The sequence below is a fragment of the Triticum urartu genome, chromosome 7 (genome assembly GCF_003073215.2).
Source record: "Triticum urartu cultivar G1812 chromosome 7, Tu2.1, whole genome shotgun sequence".
Taxonomy (NCBI): Eukaryota; Viridiplantae; Streptophyta; class Magnoliopsida; order Poales; family Poaceae; genus Triticum; species Triticum urartu.
The window spans coordinates 23,563,164-23,581,681 of record NC_053028.1 but is presented as its reverse complement, the minus strand read 5'-3'; the positions used below and the strand labels follow the sequence as shown (position 1 = coordinate 23,581,681).

Sequence of the window (18,518 nt, the reverse complement as noted above, 5' to 3'; positions counted from 1 at the left end):
TAAGACATGAAGTAGTTTTGAACTAGATTTGCCTTGGAAACTTCCTTGACATGGCGAAAAATTATATTCAGGAAAATGTCATGGCAAAAAATTGCCACGTAGAAATAGAATGAACAGTATACCATGGTCCATAAAGTAAATTTGCCATGGACAATTACCAAAAAAAATATTTGCCATGGCCAATTATAAAAAAAACTGTCGTGCTACATGAACTAGATTTGCCATGCTACGTGAACTAGATTTGCCATGCTCTATGAACTAGATTTGCCATGTATGTGAAAATAATTGGGCATGCCAAATTTGACATGTACTAGATTTTCCATGTATGTAAGACATGAACTAGATTTGCCATGTACGTGAAAACAATCGGTCACGAGCACATTTAACTTGAAGTAGACTTGCCATGTATGTAAGATAATTGCCATGCATGTGAAAACACACACAAAAAAATGATCAAAAGTTGCCATGCAAAAGCATATTCAATATTTCTCGTGGTATATATATGAAAAATGAAAAGCTTTTTGTGTAATTAAATTGTCATGTTTGTAAATGACACAAAAAAGATCAAAAACCGACACGGTAAATGCATAATCAATTTTTTTCATGGAATATAAATCAAAATTGCCATGCTGATATAAGAAAAATGTTTTCCAGAAATGTGAAATAGTACAAGAAGATGGTAAAAATTGCCATGGCAAGAAGCATGCTCAAATTTGCAGGGTGTTTTATCAAAAACTTGCCATCTTTTGTGTAATTAAATTGTCGTCTATGTGAAACAACACAAAAAATGATCAAAAATGCCATGGCAAATATATTCAAATTTGCCATGTTTATTTTTATCAAAAATGCCAAACTTTTTGTATAATAAAATTGCCATGAATGTGAAACAACACAAAAGAAGATTAAAATTGCATGGCAAATGCATATACATATTTTTCATGGTATTTTTGTCAAAATTGCCATGCTTATATATAAATTTCTATTGCCATCTTGAAATAATACAAAAACCAGTGAGCAAAAATTGCCACGGCAAAAACATGTATAAATTTGCCATGGTATTTTATCAAAACTAGCCATCTTTGTGTAATTAAAATTGACGTGTATGGTGAAACAACATGAACAGAAAAGATCAAAAATTACCATGGAAAATGCATATTTTAATTTAACATGGACTTTTTTTTATCAATTTTGCTATGCCAGTATAATTTTTTTTGCCGTGAATGTGAAAAGTAATACGAAAATGATCAATTAGTTGCCATTGCAAAAGAATGTTCAAAAAATGACATGTGATCGGTCCATTCATTTACACAAAAGTTGTCAGGTGCTACATAGATTTGTCTACGTATCAGTCGACTGAGACTTGACGAAATCTCAGTCGACTGATGTCGGCACGCACAAAATCGATAGCCATGACAGGTTTTCCTCACGTACGTATTACTCGTTTGGTTTTCTGTTTTACCGTGCGTGACTGATTTTCTATTGAGGTTGGGTCTGTTCTTGTTAGGTATGTTTCGTAGCTTGTCTTCTCCTTTTTGTTGGGCTCACTCCCGTACATGGGCTTTGTTTCTTTTACAACAGCAAACTACGCCACACAAAAAAAAGGTGTACTGTGTTGTACATGTGTTTCTTATAGAAAAACAGTTGCTTACATAGGCCATGAGCGTTTGTTCTGCTAGCTCACGTTCTGTTTCAGCCATTTTTCATAGATCCAAAATAAACTATGAAATTAATTTAAAAAATGTGAAACAACCTATATATTATGTAAAATTAAAAATTGTTGGTGTTTTCTTGTGTATAAATGGTCATCCTATATATGTATTTTTTTGTGCATAATCCTATATATGTATCATCTCATATATATACAAAAAGTATTGATCGTGTATTCATAAAAATATTCATTGTACATTATGAAATGTTCATCGCGCATTTTTCTATTTTCACTGCATAATATAAAAATGTTCATCACGTATTTAAATCAAAATATTAAATATGTGTTTACATATTTATACAAATATTAATGTATTAAGAGTAAATCATGAAAAATGAAGAAAAATAAATAAAACAATGATACGATGGCCGACCCCCTCCTAGTGGCACATATGCAATTGCCGCACCCATAAAACACCATAGAGTTGCAGTTCGGACGATACTTGCAGTTGTATGCCTAGTGACAGACATATAGACGTGATGGAAGACATGCAATTCCTAACGCAAAATGAGACTCACACAGAAATACAAATTAATTAATGCATCTCTAATACTAGTGGCAAGACATGTAGTTGCAGTCGAGGGCAATGATTGCAGTTGGATGCCTGGTATCAGACATGCATCTGTCCCCCTCTCCCACCGACCTTCAATGAAACAAAGGTCACTTGTAGTCGAATGGGTAGACATGCAATTACAGTCGAGGGAAACTCTTGTAGTTGAAAGCCTAGTATCATATATGCAACTGCCCCCCTCCCCCACCGCCCCCGACAAAACAAAGAACAGTTGTAGTCGGGTGGGTAGACATGCAATTGTAGCTGGGTGTGACAATTGAAGTTGCATGTCTAACATACACTTGCAACTGCCTCATCTCCCAACTCCATTTGACAAAATAAAGTCCAGTTGCATTCGTGCTTGGAGACATGCAGTTGTACTCAATAGGCTACACCTGCAGTTGCATGCCTAGTGTCAAACATGCAACTGCTCCCCTCTTTCACCCCCATCAGACAAAACAAAGCCTAGTTGTGTTTGTGTTAGGGGCATGTAGTTGTAGTCGAGGGCTACACTTGCAGTTGCATGCTTAGTGTCATACATGCAACTCCCCCCTCTCCTACCTCCATATGGCAAGACAAAGGTTAGTTGCGGGTGTGATGGAAGACATGCAATTGTAGTAAGGGGCGACACTTGCAGTTGCATGCCTAGTGTACACATGCAACTGCCGCCTCCATCTCCCGCCGCTTTTCGGCAAAACAATGTCCAGTTGCGGCTGTGATGGAAGACATGCAATTGCAGTCGGGGGCGACACTTGCAGTTGCATACCAAGTGTACACATGCAACTGCCCCCGCCCTCTCCCACTGCCCTTTGACAAAACAAAGTTGAGTTGCGATCGTGATGGAAGACATGCAGTTGTAGTCAGGGGCGACACTTGCTGTTTGCATGCCTAGGGTACACATGCAACTGCTCCCCCTCTCCCGCCGCCCTCCAACAAAACAAAGTTCAGTTGTGGTCGTGATGGAAGACATGCAGTTGCAGTTGGGGACGACACTTGCAGTTGCATGCCTAGTGTACACATGCAATTACTCCCCCTGCTTCCAACAAAACAAAGTTTAGTTACGATCGTTATGGAAGACACGCAGTTGTAGTCGGGGCATGACGACACTTGCATTTGCATGTCTAGTGTGCACATGCAAGTGCTCCTCGCTCTCCCGCCGCCCTCGTACAAAACAAAGTTCAGTTGCAGTCATGCAAGAAGACATGTAGTTACATTCAAGGCTGGCGCTTGCAATTGCATGTCTAGTGTACACATGCAACTGCAGTTTCAGTCAGGGCACTACACGTGCAGTTGCGTGCCTACTGTACACATGCAAGTGCCCCCTCCCGCCGCCCAGAGACAAAATAAGGTTCAGTTCCAGTCGAAGGCGACACATGCAGTTGCATGCCTATTGGAAGACATGCAACTACCCCTCGCCCACAAAACACCACGAAGTTAAAGTAGCCTTGAAGACATGTAATTGTATTTGAGGGCAACACTTGTAGTTTGTGCCTAGTGGCAGACATGCAACTGCCCCCTCCCCCCCACACACATAAAATAACAACACATGTCGTTGTTGTTGGTGACGACACTTGAAGTTGCACGCCTAGTGGCAGACGTGCAACTCCCCAGTCCAAATCCCCCAGCAAAACACCAAGAAGTTACAGTCGAAGCGGACACTCACAGTTCCGCACCTAGTGGCAGGCATGCAAATTCCCTTGACAAAAAACACCACTAGGTTGCATTCGCACGGGGTAGATATCACATTCCCACCCCCACTCCAGTTTGACCTGCTGGCTCTGAGGAAAACCATGTCCGGAGGAAGAGAGGGAAAAGGTGAAGGAATAGCATGATCCACTACTTTCATACTTCTTCCACACTTAAAACTTGGTTCACGATGCTTTAGTCAACAAGAACAATTACAATTATAACTTTAAAAAAATAAAAAATATAAAAAAATGATGCAACAGAAATACAAAAATGGTAATGCATAATAATTAAAATAAAAAATATATTATCATTCTATATTACCTTAAAACAGAGGAAAATTAAAACAAAAGGCAGAAACTAAAAACCAAGAAAACTATAAAAATTAAAATAGAAACGTCAGACAAGAAAAACAAAAGGAATACAAAAAATACAAATTTTAGATGCTTCTGGAAAAACTGGCCAGTTGTACTAGAGCAAAAGGCTCGTGTAGATCCCTCGCAACTACACACGGCCCCAATAGAAAAGTAGGACAAAAGAGCATAGGCCACGAAAGAGGCCTGGCATATTGATCACTCGCCCATAGAAAAAAGAACTACCATCCATTGCGTACAACACGTCCGTGCGTCAACTTCAAGAAACGAGAAAAATGATGGACTGCATGAATCTTTGTGTCAAGATCTTATGGCTACCGAATCAACTGAAACTTGACTAATTCTCATTCGACAAAGAATTAGCAAATCCCCAAAACGAAAGCTAGCAAGAATCACACTGTTATAAAGGAAAAGGTTAAAAAAGATAAAAGGAAAAAAAATACTCCCTCTGTCCCATAATGTAAGACACCTTTTGGCACTAGTGTGCTGTCAAAAAACGTCTTACATTATGGGACGGAGGGAGTAGAACACACAGTAAATAGAAAAGAAACAAGAAAAAAGTGAAAATAAAAGTCAGCTTTTTTAGCAAATAGAAAATCAGCTCACGCCATATGGAACAGAAATGAAAAAATAGAAGAAAAAACCCCACAAGCCGAACACAGGTTTCAACAGTGCTAGACAAGAAAAAAAAAGCAGAGACCAACACGTGTCTGAGGCCCAGAGTGAAGAAAAACAAGAACAAGCCCATGTAGAAACGGCACTACGGGTGCCAGCAACTTTTTTTTTTGCATCTCAATCTGAGAGCTTTTATTCAACAAAGGCACTCCTAGCATCATCCGCCTAAAGGCTGGTGAGTAGGAAGGAAGGTCTTGAGCCAGTCCAACTTTCGGTGACCAACAATGTGCTTGCATGTTTAGCACAAAGGTGGGCCGGTACATTGGCTGCCCTGTTTACATGTTGAACAACAAAAGAAGAAAAAGATGAAGCTAGCTCTCCAATTTCTACAAGTAAAGGAGCCACAACAGAAAGGCTGTTATGACGAGTGTTCCAGAGATTAACTATCTCCAGGCAGTCTGTTTCCACGATCACATGTGAGAAGCCATGCAAGTTAGCAAAGATGACTCCATCACACAAAGCCATGGTATCTCCAATGAACGGATCCGATAACCCTATATAGGGTTTACTCCAAGCTCCCAACAAGGCCTTGCTGGAACGAGCAACACCTCCAGCTCCCACCTTATTGAAGTCCAAATTCACAGCCGCATCGGTATTGATCTTGATAACCCCCTCTTCAGTCTATGAGGATCCGGCAACCGTCCCTTCCTCGAGAGCCAGACGCTCCTTTTGAGTCACAAGAGCACGGTACGCCGACTTGACAGAATAGATGCCGCTTCTTTCATGGGCCCAAGCAAGAAAATCATCGCCGCCACATCTGCGTAGTGGGATATTCAGTATTGCATCCGCGTCGGGTGCAGCAAACACGTCACGAATTAGTTCCTGACGCCATGACCAGTTGTCTCTATCAATTAGCTGGCCCACAGTTCCCAGCGTCGTCCCTCCTGGTACAATCATAGGGGACAAAGTATGTAAACCTGGGATCCACTTATCATGCCAAGTGGAGATAGTAGTCCCGTCGCCAACCCTCTTGATGAGACCAACATCAAGCGCCTTCCTGCCTGCGACAATTGCGCGCCAAATAGCAGAGGCCGTCTTCGGCACCGTGGCCTCCAAGAATTCCCCATCGGGAAAGTACCGGCCCTTTATAACCCTGGCGCATAGCGAATCCGAATTTGTAATGAATCTCCACCCGTGTTTCCCGAGCAGCGCCAAGTTAAACAATTTCAAATCCCGGAAGCCCATACCCCCTTGGGCTTTTGGAGATGCAAGTTTATCCCAGGCCAACCAATGCATCGCACGTCGATCAAGGGATCCACTCCACCAAAATTTAGCCATGCTAGATGTCAAACTTTTGCATACCTTTTTAGAAAGAAGGAAGCAACTCATACTGAACATTGGAATAGCTTGTATTATTGACTTGATCAATGATTCTCTTCCGGCGCAAGCAGTGCGAGCAACTTGAGCGACCGGCTTGTAAGACAGTTCTCAAAAAAAAATGTACAAAAGACAAAGGGAAACGTTTACAATCGGCGAACCGGCCGAAACTTCGGCCGGCCCCCCTTATGTATTTCCTACACGTCAGTCCTTAACAAGATTAGGGCGTTGAAAAGGTTCATACAACTCGGATCGAGACCCAACCCAATCCATCGCTAAGACGCTAACAAGTTCGTTACGCCGCGCCGGCCCTAGCTAGCGAAGATCAATGGAGACGCTGCCGGACGACATCGTTGTGGAGATCCTGGTGCGCGTGCCGGGCGTCGCTGCCCTCTTCCGCTGCGCCGCGACGTGCAAGCGGTGGCGCCACCTCATCGCCAACGCCTCTTTCCTCTTCAGCCGCTGGCCCGAGGGCGCGCTCCACCCGTCCTTCCTCCTCGGCTTCCTCGTCACACCACTGCCCCGTGAAGAGCGACCAGCACGAATCATCTCTGCGCCCGCGCCATCGTTCGCCCTGGTGCCATGGTCGCCGCTCGGAGACCGCTACCGCTTCCTCGGGCATTACATCCGCGGCCTCCCCAAGGATGGTCGCTTGCACACGGTGCCGCTCACCGCGCGTCGTGGCCTTCTTCTCAATCACATCGTCGAACTCGTCTACCCCAACAATATGACGAATTGACGACCGAGGGAAGCTTCAGTCTGGCTTTGTGCGATCCGCTCGCGGGCGTAGGTCGCGAGCTCCCCCCGCTGAAGTACAATGGAAAATTCACGATGGTAGGGTATACCATCCTAACCGATCTGGATTGCTGCTCTGACAAACGGCGATGGCCAATCTACTCGGTCTCGTTCAAAGTGCTAATCATCAGTGTCGACGAAGGTCAGCCCAGGTACAATCTCCATGTGTTCATGCCCGCTGAGTGGAGCTGGAGCACGCCTAGACAGTTCTTTGGCACACTAGAGCATGGCGTGCATGTGGCGCCCCAGCAGGCCAACGCCGTCGTGTGCCAAGGCGCGGCACACTGGCTTTTCAGGCGGACGTCAAGCTTTTACACGCTCAGTGTGTGCGCTAAGACTGCCCACATGTCCTTAACAAGGCTCCCAATCACGCCGAACCAAATGGACCTCAACTTGTATAGTGAACCAATGCTTAGTGTCACCAACGACGGGATGCTATCGTTACTTCGTTTGTATAGGAAATTCACCATGCTGGAGATCTGGACATGTAAGGTGACTATAAGAGTGAGGATGACAACGTGGACCGCTGGTACCGCACAAACATGATCAAGCTTAAACGACCCACGCAGATTAAGATCGACCTTGTGCGATGCATGTGTATCGGAGAGATGAGTGGCAAACTGCTGGACAATGACAATCAAGGTTGTGTGTACATTGCAGACATCCAAACTGGTGCAATGGAGATGGTCACCGAGTGGTTTCGCGGCAGTGTCCAGAGTGCTATACCCTTTGAGATGGATTGGCCTGCCTACTTCATGTCTAAGTTGGCTGGTGGCAGGATCAAGCGGACTAAACTGGGAGGAGCTATACAGAAAATTGCGAAATCTTTCTGGGGACTAGTAGTTGTGTCAGTAATCTTTGGACCAATTGCTATGAGGTGGGCTTGGGCCTAGTAGGAGCTACAAGAATCTTAGGTTGTGTGTGGCAGCGCATTGGCTACGACACTCACTATAGATGCATCATCAAGGCAAGCAACAAACTTTTCCATTGAATTTTTTCATCAGATCAACAGCGGAATTGCCATATATTCAGATCAATTGCCTCTGCATTCTGTCTTCTGTTTTGATATACGTGCTTATCCAGACTTGGTGTGCTGAACCATTGGTGTTCTATATTGAACAAATCGTAGTGATGTTTTAAATGGGAGTTTAAGTTATGTGCATGTCCAGTTCTCCACTATCATCTAAGAAGTAAATTTTCAGTTTTTTAAGGTTAAGTATACAGTTAATTGTGATTATAATTGACAGTTCAATTGAACCTTCATGCTATAACACTATATCCTGCAGGCTGCTTAATTTGTTCATTATTTCTTCACTAAAGTAGAGATCAAAATAAAACTTGTAATACTTGACTATGAGACAAGCATGGCCGAGTAAGCATTTGCGAGGTCCTTCAAATTTGAAATATGACAAATGACTCGGTAGTCGCCAAATCATGGGCCGAGAGATATCTCTCCGACAATCGGAGTGACAAATCCTAATCTCGAAATACGCCAACCCAACAAGTACCTTTGGAGACACCTGTAGAGCACCTTTATAATCACCTAGTTACGTTGTGACGTTTGGTAGCACACAAAGTGTTCCTCTTGTAAACGGGAGTTGCATAATCTCATAGTCATAGGAACACATATAAGTCATGAAGAAATCAATAGCAGAATACTAAACGATCAAGTGTTAAGCTAACAGAATGGGTCAAGTCAATCACATCATTCTCCTAATGATGTGACCTCGTTAATCAAATGACAACTCATGTCTATGGCTAGGAAACATAACCATCTTTGATCAACGAGCTAGTCAAGTAGAGGCATACTAGTGACACTCTGTTTGTCTATGTATTCATAAAAGTATTATGTTTCCGATTAATACAATTCTAGCATGAATAATAAACATTTATCATGAAATAAGGAAATAAATAATAACTTTATTATTGCCTCTAGGGCATATTTCCTTCAACGGCTGGATGCCCAACCGCCCCCAGAACCGATTAAACCGCCGGCTCGCCCCCAAGCGGCGATTTTTATGCCTCCTGGGGGGCCAACGGCTGGAGATGCTCTAACAGATAGTCAGCCAGTCATGGATTAATTATTGGGTAAATAAAAGATTGTCACCCACTTAAAATCTAGTCTTCCCCATGCACATGCTCTTCTCAAAGGATGGATGTATCTGGTCGCCATGCATCTATTGACAAGCAAATACTCCCCAGTGTAGCTAACCCAAGTGGATGGCCAAGTTGAAATATACCACGTATGAAATTTGAGCTTAAAAAATTTAGAACATGACAAATGACTTTATAGCCTCCCAGACATGGCTTAACTATTATGTAAATTTAAAACTACCACCCAAAAAAAATCTGCCCTTCCCAAAGGATCGATGTATTTGGACACTATGCATCAATTTATCAGCAAATACTCCCCATTTAAACTAACTGGACGGCCAACTTGAAAATATACTGTATATATACTTTTTTTGTGGGAGTACTGTGTATATACCATCTATGAACTATGAGCTAACAGTATTGCAAGAGACCCAAGGACGCGACTCAGGATTTTAGTAAGGAAAAACTTAATTTCGTATGAACACTTGCTTTGGGCGCCGACGTGGAATGAGCTCTTCTAATCGGTCAGTCAATAGCGCTTGGTTGTTTCAGGGGTCAGTCCTTGATTCCAGCAGCTAGCTGGCTTAGATCCGTTCCAACTTAACTATTGACAACTGAAGCACATGACCAGCTTGTACGTCATTTCAAACGGTCATGCATCGTCAGCAAGGACGTGGTCAGTGCTTAACTACTAATCATGATTACGTCCGCCATTGGATTTGGGCTAGTTGTTGTACCATGAAGATCAAGGTCTTTTCGTTGTTGATTGTGATGGATAGATTGAGCAGTCAAGATCTATACTTGCATGAAGGCATTGGAATGTCTGATCCAAATACATGTGTTCTGCGTCCAACTCACACCGAGGAAGACAGGGATCATCTGTTCTTCATGTGCAACTTCGGTTGCAGAGGTTGGAATTATTTGCAGATTGATTGTCCATAGGGAGTGGATATGAGGGACAATGCTTTGGCGCCCGGAAGGAATTTTGCTAAATCTTTCTTCACTGAGGTGGTGTTCACTGCATGTTGGGATATCTGGATCGTAAGGAATGGTAGAGTCTTCAGGAATGAAAGGCCTAGCTTCAACAGATGGAGGGATGCTTTCATTCATGACATTTCTCTTCTAGCTCATAGAATTAGCAGAGATGGGTTTCCTTTACCACCCTGAGGTAAGTCTTGTCGTTTTTTTTACATATTTTCTTTCTCCTCTGCCTTAGGGCGTGTACGTACCGTATTGTGTTCTCTTTGAAATAAAAACACATCACGGCTAAAGTTTACTTGAGGATTAATAGGCGATCATCAAATACTAGTTTGATCAGTACAAAAAATGATTCTGACTGTTGAGTTATTGTACATTAGTTTGGAACAAACAAGAAAGGTGACACAGATATTTAAAGTTGAGCCCGTACTCATTTGCACCTCATTGGGAATAAATCCAGAGAAACAGCGAAGTATTTCAAAAATTCCAAGTTTGTTTTCACTGCAAACATGTTTGAGCGTGTGTCTGTGTGTGGGGGGGATGGGGAGGAGGGGGGTATAACCTGCACAAGCTGGACCTTATGGACTTGTCAAAATAATACTAAAGGTATAGCACCTCTCGAAGTTTTTGCCAAAAACTGCAAAATGGTATGATCCAATGATGCGTATCAATAAAATCAGTATTGGTGTGGCCTTTGATGCAAGATCCGATGGTGAGTTTGTGCTTGCTACTGTAGGAGAATATGTGAAAACGTTCAAATCCCTTAACAGTGGAACACTCCCCTTCAGAGATGGTGTAACAAATGCAGCTACAGAAGTGTGGCAGCAGATCCATGTTGAAACGGATGGCCAAGTGCTGGTTAGTACTCCTATGTAGAAGTCTCGGAAGAAATAGAGGTAAGAAATCATCACAATGCAGAGGCCGGGGCTTTCTACCTCCTCTTCGGAAAAAAAATCATGGGCTTTCTTTGTCAGATTGATGAGCACATTTTATCCGGTTTTGACATGTCTTGCACCCGGATGGAGGAAAACTTAGCGACACAATTATTTGCTAAGCATCTTTGTAATGATTGTAGTTCGAGCGTGTTTATAACACCTCTAGCCTTCCTTTTAGGGTGTACTAGATAATACTCTGCACGTTGCCGCAAGATACTCTTCCTTAGAAGAGACTCCTTCGCTGCGCAGCCCCGTATCATTGAGAGACACTTATCGCTGGGCTTCCTCCTTGCACCCTTTGCAATCCTAGTTTTCTCAATTTAGATCATCCATACACGATGTAGTTGATTTACGAGAATGGGAGTATCATAAGTGGTATCATGCATGCCAGCTAGAATTTTTGGATGATGTGTCACACAATTAAATGAGGAAAGAGAGGATGTGGTATACACGATCATGGACTGCTGAAGTGTTGATATACCTCATGCATTGCTTCATGATGGACAATTCCCTTTCGGCATATCTTACATATTTAATTCCGTGAGATTTGTGTCGGAAGCTAAAACCGATTGAGATCTCTTGTTATTACTTGTGGATGTTCCCTTATTCAGAGTAATTCAGTCTCCATTCTGTTATATTAATCAGATTATGAGTCTTTTGGAACCTTGTTATAGGCTTTTATCATATGTTCAATTATGCTTCGGTTGGTTTTGCATATGTATTAACAAAAAAAAAACTGACTACTATTTTGTTTATACTTGAATCGAAGGATGTACAATTATTTTGCTCTTACGAAGGGAATGAGTAGCCAGCTAGCTGAATCAGAGGAATAATGACAAGCAAACCAACACATAAATAGTAACCCCACTATTTTTACAACTGAATTCCAATGAACTTTGGAATGGATATGCATTATCCTTGGAGTACTTTGTATTTTAAGTGGGAATCAACAATTATTTTCTTCTTAATTTGTTAATCCTTATAATTACAAAGCCGAATTTTAGAGAATTGAGTCGTACTTAATTCAATAGTGTTTGAAGCCACTGTTCATTGTGAAGGAGGCACATTAGTTTTTGAAGTTCTAAAATGTTGTTCATGAAGAAACAATCATAGCACTGTACGGCCAAATCACGCTAAAAAGTCACACATACAGAGAAATGTTACTTTGCAACCTTAAGCTACTGATCCTTTTTCTAGATATAGGAAATTTGCATTCGTTTTGTAAATTCTTCTGCAACGCAGGTGATATTCCCGAAGCACTAGAAGTGCCCTCTCTATGGCACATCACTTAGTGGATCCAGATGGGCAACCTTCCACTTCAAAAAGAGCGCAGTTTTTGCCTGCTATCAATGCTTACAAATAGTAATCTACCATGTGCCTAATATATATATATATATATATACATAATTGTTTCACTATCACAAGATTTTCATGAGACTGGACTTTTAGGTCCTGGGGGTCGGGGCTCCCGTTTATCTCGCCGTCCATCTACACTGGCCAACTTGACGATCTGTGCGTGTCCTGCATGGCGAATGGATTTTGGCCTATGTGAACAGTAAAGGAGGCAGTATTGAAAAGGAAACCGGACGCTGGGACACTGTTACGCACTGTCAGGCGCAAGGTGTTGCAGTAGAGGGTTGCTGTCCCGTCCCATCACTGTTTATGAAGTGAAGAGCAAAAAATTCAAAAAGCTAGATGGTCCCTGCATGAATCGATTCGACCTATTTAAGCCCTGTTTGGAATCACTCTGCCCCGCTCCACTCCGCGGAGCTGTGGAGCTGGGCTTGAGCCGCTCTGTGAAAACGAGCTACAGCCTGCTCCACTCCGGGAGCGGAGTCGAGGGAGTGGAGTGAAACCGAACAGGCACTTAATTTTTCTTCGCCTTGGACCCTAAAGAGAAATGGGTTTTGTTGTTTGCTTGAGCTCATATATGTTCCGGTTGTAGAGGCATCAAACTCAAAAGTTGAACATAAAACAACGTGTTCAATTAGAATTCATAACCATGTACAGTATTACCATTATTACGCACCGCAATTATTGAACCCGGTTATGAATATGCGTGAAGATTCATGTGGATATTTTCTTTGTCATCTAGATGTGCCATAAGTATTGCACATCTAAATCCCATGTCATTGATCTTACGTCAAGATTCATGTAGGTATTTTCTTTTTCTTTTTTTTATGCTTGATTCATCCACTTAGATGTGTAATAATTAGAACACGTATAGATGTACCTACACCATCACATCTAGATCACTGCAGCTAGCTCGATCAGCCCAGATCGGGAACAGTTGTGCCAGGTACAAATAGGAACATCAACAAGAGGACAGAGTATGCAGCTTGCAAAAGTTTCCAGAAATCGCTTGCAAAAGTTAAGAGGGGGACAGATAACTGCCCCATGCAAAGCATTTTGGGGAGAACGTGCAAAGTTTCCCCGCAAAAGGAAAAAAAATACTGCCCCATGCAAAGCATTTTGGGGAGAACGTGCAAAGCTTTAGTCGAGAGAGAGAAAGAAACGTCCAGTTAGTCGAGTTGACTGGTGATGGGACCAGCACATGGCGTGACACACCAGTCCGGAATAGTGACCTAGATAAGCATGCAGCTGCTGCAAATCGCAGATCATTTGCAGCATGCAGCTGATGCAAATGACCTGTGATCTTTTTTCATTACAAAAAGCCTTCCAACGTATTCACCATTAATTATGGCAGTACTACGAACACCAAAATTAATAAAAATTAAATCCAGATCCATGACCACTTAGCGAAGATGACAAGCACTGAAGCGAGCCGAAGGCGCGCCACTATAATCGCCCCTTTGTCACTGGAGCCGGGCAAAACTTGTTGTAGTAAACAGTCAGGAAGTCGTCGTGCTAAGGTCCTATAAGACCAGTGCACCAGAACAGAAACCGCCCCTGATGAAGAGTAGCGTAGATCGGAAGGATCAAACCTGAAAACACATAAAGTAGACGAATTGCGACCAGATCCGAGCCCGGTCGGGCTGAGACCGAGCGTGCCATTGGCCCGGGCTCGGGCTTGCGCAACACAAGATTTTAGCTGTAGCTGGGCCGGGCCGACCGTGCCATGTCGGGCTTTTTCGGGCTCAGGCCCGATTTTGTAGGCCCGACGACCGGGTTGGGCCGGGCTTGGGCCTGAGTTTTCAGCACGAGGCTTTTTTGGCCCGGCCCGAGGTATGCCCAGGTATAGCTAGAGACACATATCCACACGCCCACCGACAATGCTACATCACCCGGACGACGGCTAGGCCGGAAGAAGCTTATTCCATCTATAGGGAGTCGCCGCCATCTTGCCTTCCTGAGCAAAACACAAAATCTAACAAAACTCGAAGTAACATAAAAAAACAAAGCCCTTCCACCGTCAAGGGCCACGATCCACCACGCCTCCATGACCGTAAGGCCATCGAAGACGAGGCGGACCGGCGGCGGGAGGCAAAGGAACCCTAATTTCTTTATGGAGGAGGCAGCTGCGTATTGGTCTTCCTTTCCTTTAATAGTAGTAGCTAATTGCAAATTGATAAATGATATGCGATTCGACAAGGCATTGCATGAATCTGACAATAAGAGCATCTACGATCAGGCGCCTCAAACCTGCCTCATACGCTCGAGCTAGCTGCTCGGTCACTGTCCGGTCGTAAAATTTTAACCCAGACGGGTGCCTCAAACGGGACTCAAACGCTCGGCCTGACCGACACCCCTCATATCCAGCCCAAATATGGGCGGATGTGAGGGCGCCTTGGCACGCCCGCCGCGTCGGACGTGGCCCACGCTGGCCCATCCCTACCCCACATATATTCCTCCCCATCCGCTCGCCGGATCAAACCATAGCCACTTCACTCAACTCCCCTCCCCTCCGCCACCCAATCTCGTCCCCGACGTCGCCTGTCAGTCTCCGGGATGGCGGCCAGCGGATCCAAGTCCTTCACCTCTAGGTCCGTCGACCCCGAGCTCATCCCAAGCAGCCATGGAGAAGAGATGGTCGTCCGGTTTGCGCTCCGCCACTCCCAGGAGAAGGCCCGTGCACGGCAACACTTGGACTCCTTCTGTCGGGACTCCATTGCATCCGCCCAAATGGCACATGGATCCGGTGCTAGGGCAGCCTTCGCTGCCTCACCGGAAGCGGTGCGGTCCGTTTGGCATCGAACGCGGTGGCTGACGCGCTACCCCCTGTTGGCGCGCATAGGCCATCGACACACCATGAGCGTCGCTGACGCAAACATGGCGTGGCGTGCCCACCGTGCGCGGCAGTCGGTGCGGGACGCGGCGGCACCGTTCGCACCGGTGAACGTTGGCGAGGCGGAGTCTCATTCTCCGGCACCCAGTACGCTGCACCTGTCTGAGCACTGCAACCGCATTGTGGTGGATGCCGTCGGCTCATTCTTGGACGATCCATCATCGATTTGACGTCCACCGGCACCCAAAAATTTCCGGGCTTTGACAAGGAAGAGTAGGGCATGGGAAACGGCGGCGCCTTTAGTCCCGCGAGCCAGCTCGTATCCCATGCCCTACTCTATCTTGCCGGCAACCGAACCAACACTCTGGGGAGCATAGCCGGCTGCCGGACATGGCCACGTTGACCGGATGATCTTTGCGTAAAAATCGCTACGTTGCATGTAATAATATAGATTTGAGGTTTCTAATTTGAGGTATCCGAATGTGCATTGTATTATTTGAGACATGACCGGTCAGTGTCCGTGAATACGCCCGAGCGCGTCCGCGGGTGTTTGAGGGGCCGGATTTGCCCGTCAAAGGGTCCTTTATGGTCAGATTCGTCAGTCGGGCCAGATGGATAGGACGCCTTTTCGCTCTTCCATGATATGCATGACATAACATTTTTCTTATTGTGAATTAACCTCTTATCCTTCTTCACTTGGTCACATGTCAGATCAAATATACCTGGAGCAATGAGCAACAAAACGCAACAATGGTGAAGCTTGATCGAGTCTTATACAATGAGCAATGGAACACAGCCTTCCCCAACTGCCTACTCTGAGGCCTTTCGACCAGCGCTGACCCTCGTGAAAAACAACTCTTTCAAGCCAAGTCGCCAGTTCCGCTTTGAAAACATGTGGACCAAGTGGGATGGTTTCCAGGACACGGTCAAGAGTGCTTGGACTTCAGTCAACTACACCGAAGATGCATTCCTCTCACTGAACAAGAAACTAACGGCTACTGTGTAACACCCTCGATGCGACTATATCTCCCACGTGTCGAGGCACAACTTAGAGGCATAATCGCATTGAAGGCATATGTCGCAAGTGAGGTAATCTTCACACAACCCATGTAATATAATAAGGAAAGAGATGCATAGTTGGCTTACAATCGCCACTTCACACAATTACATGAATAAAGCATTACATCAACCAAATACACTCATGGTCCGACTACGGAACCAAAATAAAAGAACCCCAAATGCGACAAAGCTCCCCGATCGACCCCAACTAGGCTCCACTACTTATCAACTAGAACGAAGCAAGACAAAGGACAAGATCTTCCTCGAGCTCCTCCTGAGCTTGGTTGCATCATCTGCACGGACTCATCGGCACCTGCAAGCTGGTTTTGGAAGTATCTGTGAGCCACAGGGACTCAACAATCTCGCACCCTCGCGATCAAGACTATTTAATCTTATGGGTAAGGTAAAATGTATGAGGTGGAGCTGCAGCAAGCGACTAGCATATATGGTGGCTAACATACGCAAAAGAGAGCGAGAAGAGAAGGCAAAGCACGGTCGATAAAAGTATGATCAAGAAGTGATCCTATAACAACCTACGTCAAGCATAACTCCAACAACCGTGTTCACTTCCCGGACTCCGCCGGAAAGAGACCATCACGGTAACACACGCTGTTGATTCATTTTAATTAAGGTCAACTTCAGGTTTTCTACAACCGGACGTTAACAAATTCCCATCTGCCCATAACTACGGGCACGGCTTTCGAAATTTCAAATCCCTGCAGGGGTGTCCCAACTTAGCCCATCACAAGCTCTCGCGGTCAACGAAGGAATAGACCTCCTCCCGAGACATTCCGATCAGACTCGGTATCCCGGTACAACAAGACATTTCGACAGGGTAAAACTAAACCAGCAACACCACCCAGATGTGCCGACAAATCCCGATAGGAGCTGCACATATCTCGTTCTCAGGGCACACCGGATGAGCAAGACGTCGGGTAAGCCAGCCCAGAGTTGCCCCTGGTAGCCTCGGACATCGCTCAGTTGGACCAACACTCAGAGGAGCACTGGCCCCGGGGGGTAAAATAATGATGACCCTTGGGCTGGCCGACCCAAGGGAAAGAAAAAGGCTAGGTGGCGAATGGTAAAACCAATGTTGGGCATTGCCGGAAGAGCTTTACTTAAGGCGAACTGTCAAGGGGTTCCCATAATAGCCCAACCGCGTAAGGAACGCAAAATCCGGGAACATAACACCGATATGACGGAAACTAGGGCGGCAAGAGTGGAACAAAACACCAGGCATAAGGCCGAGCCTTCCACCCTTAACCAAGTATATAGATGCATTAATTAAATAAGATATATTGTGATATCCCAACGAGTAAACATGTTCCAACAAGGAACAACATCTCCATGTTCCAACAAGGAACAAACTTCAATCTTCACCTGCAACTAACAACGCTATAAGAGGGGCTGAGCAAAGCGGTAACATAGCCAAACAACGGTTTGTTAGGACATGGTGGGTTAGAGGTTTGACATGGCAATTTGGGAGGCTGACAAGCAAATGTTAGGCATCGTAGCATTGGCATAGCAAAAGAGCGAGCAAACTAGCATAGCAAAGATAGTAGTGATTTCGAGGGTATGATCATCTTGCCTGAAGTCCCGCAAGGAAGGAGAACGAGTCCATGAAGAAGACAAACAGACGTAGACGAACGGGTCCTCACAAACGCGACGATATCGGAACCAACCCGAAGAAGCAACACCGGAAAAGAAGCACACAACAAAGTAAACAATCCACACATGAACATGGTATGATATGCGAGATGCGGTATGCGATGCATATGCATGATGTGACAGGAAATGCATGAACCTGGCCTCAACATGGAAATCCAAGGGTGCCACTGGAAAGATGAGATGAAATCGCTTGAAAACTATATAAAGAACGCCGGAATCGGAGTTACGGTTTGGAAATGGCAAGCGATTCAAATATGACACCGGCCTGCGGTTTACAGCAAGTAGGCATCTAAATGCAATGAAAAGAACATGCTACAGCACTCAAACATGGCATCAAAATACATGGCAGGGAAGAATTCAAGATGCTTAACAAAAGTCTAGCACTGATCTACGGCCAATTCATACATTAGGAGGTTCAAACAAGCATGGCAAAAACACAAATGGTAAACAGATCTCAGACTTAGTGAAATTAACACTTGTCTGAAATTTCAGA

The 18,518-nt window shown here is 44.5% G+C and overlaps 1 pseudogene; it reads left to right on the top strand.

Annotated features, from left to right (window-relative positions):
- Window positions 1-6,638: 6,638 nt before the first annotated feature.
- Window positions 6,639-7,998, top strand: LOC125518207 (annotated as a pseudogene).
- The last annotated feature ends 10,520 nt before the right edge of the window (window positions 7,999-18,518 follow it).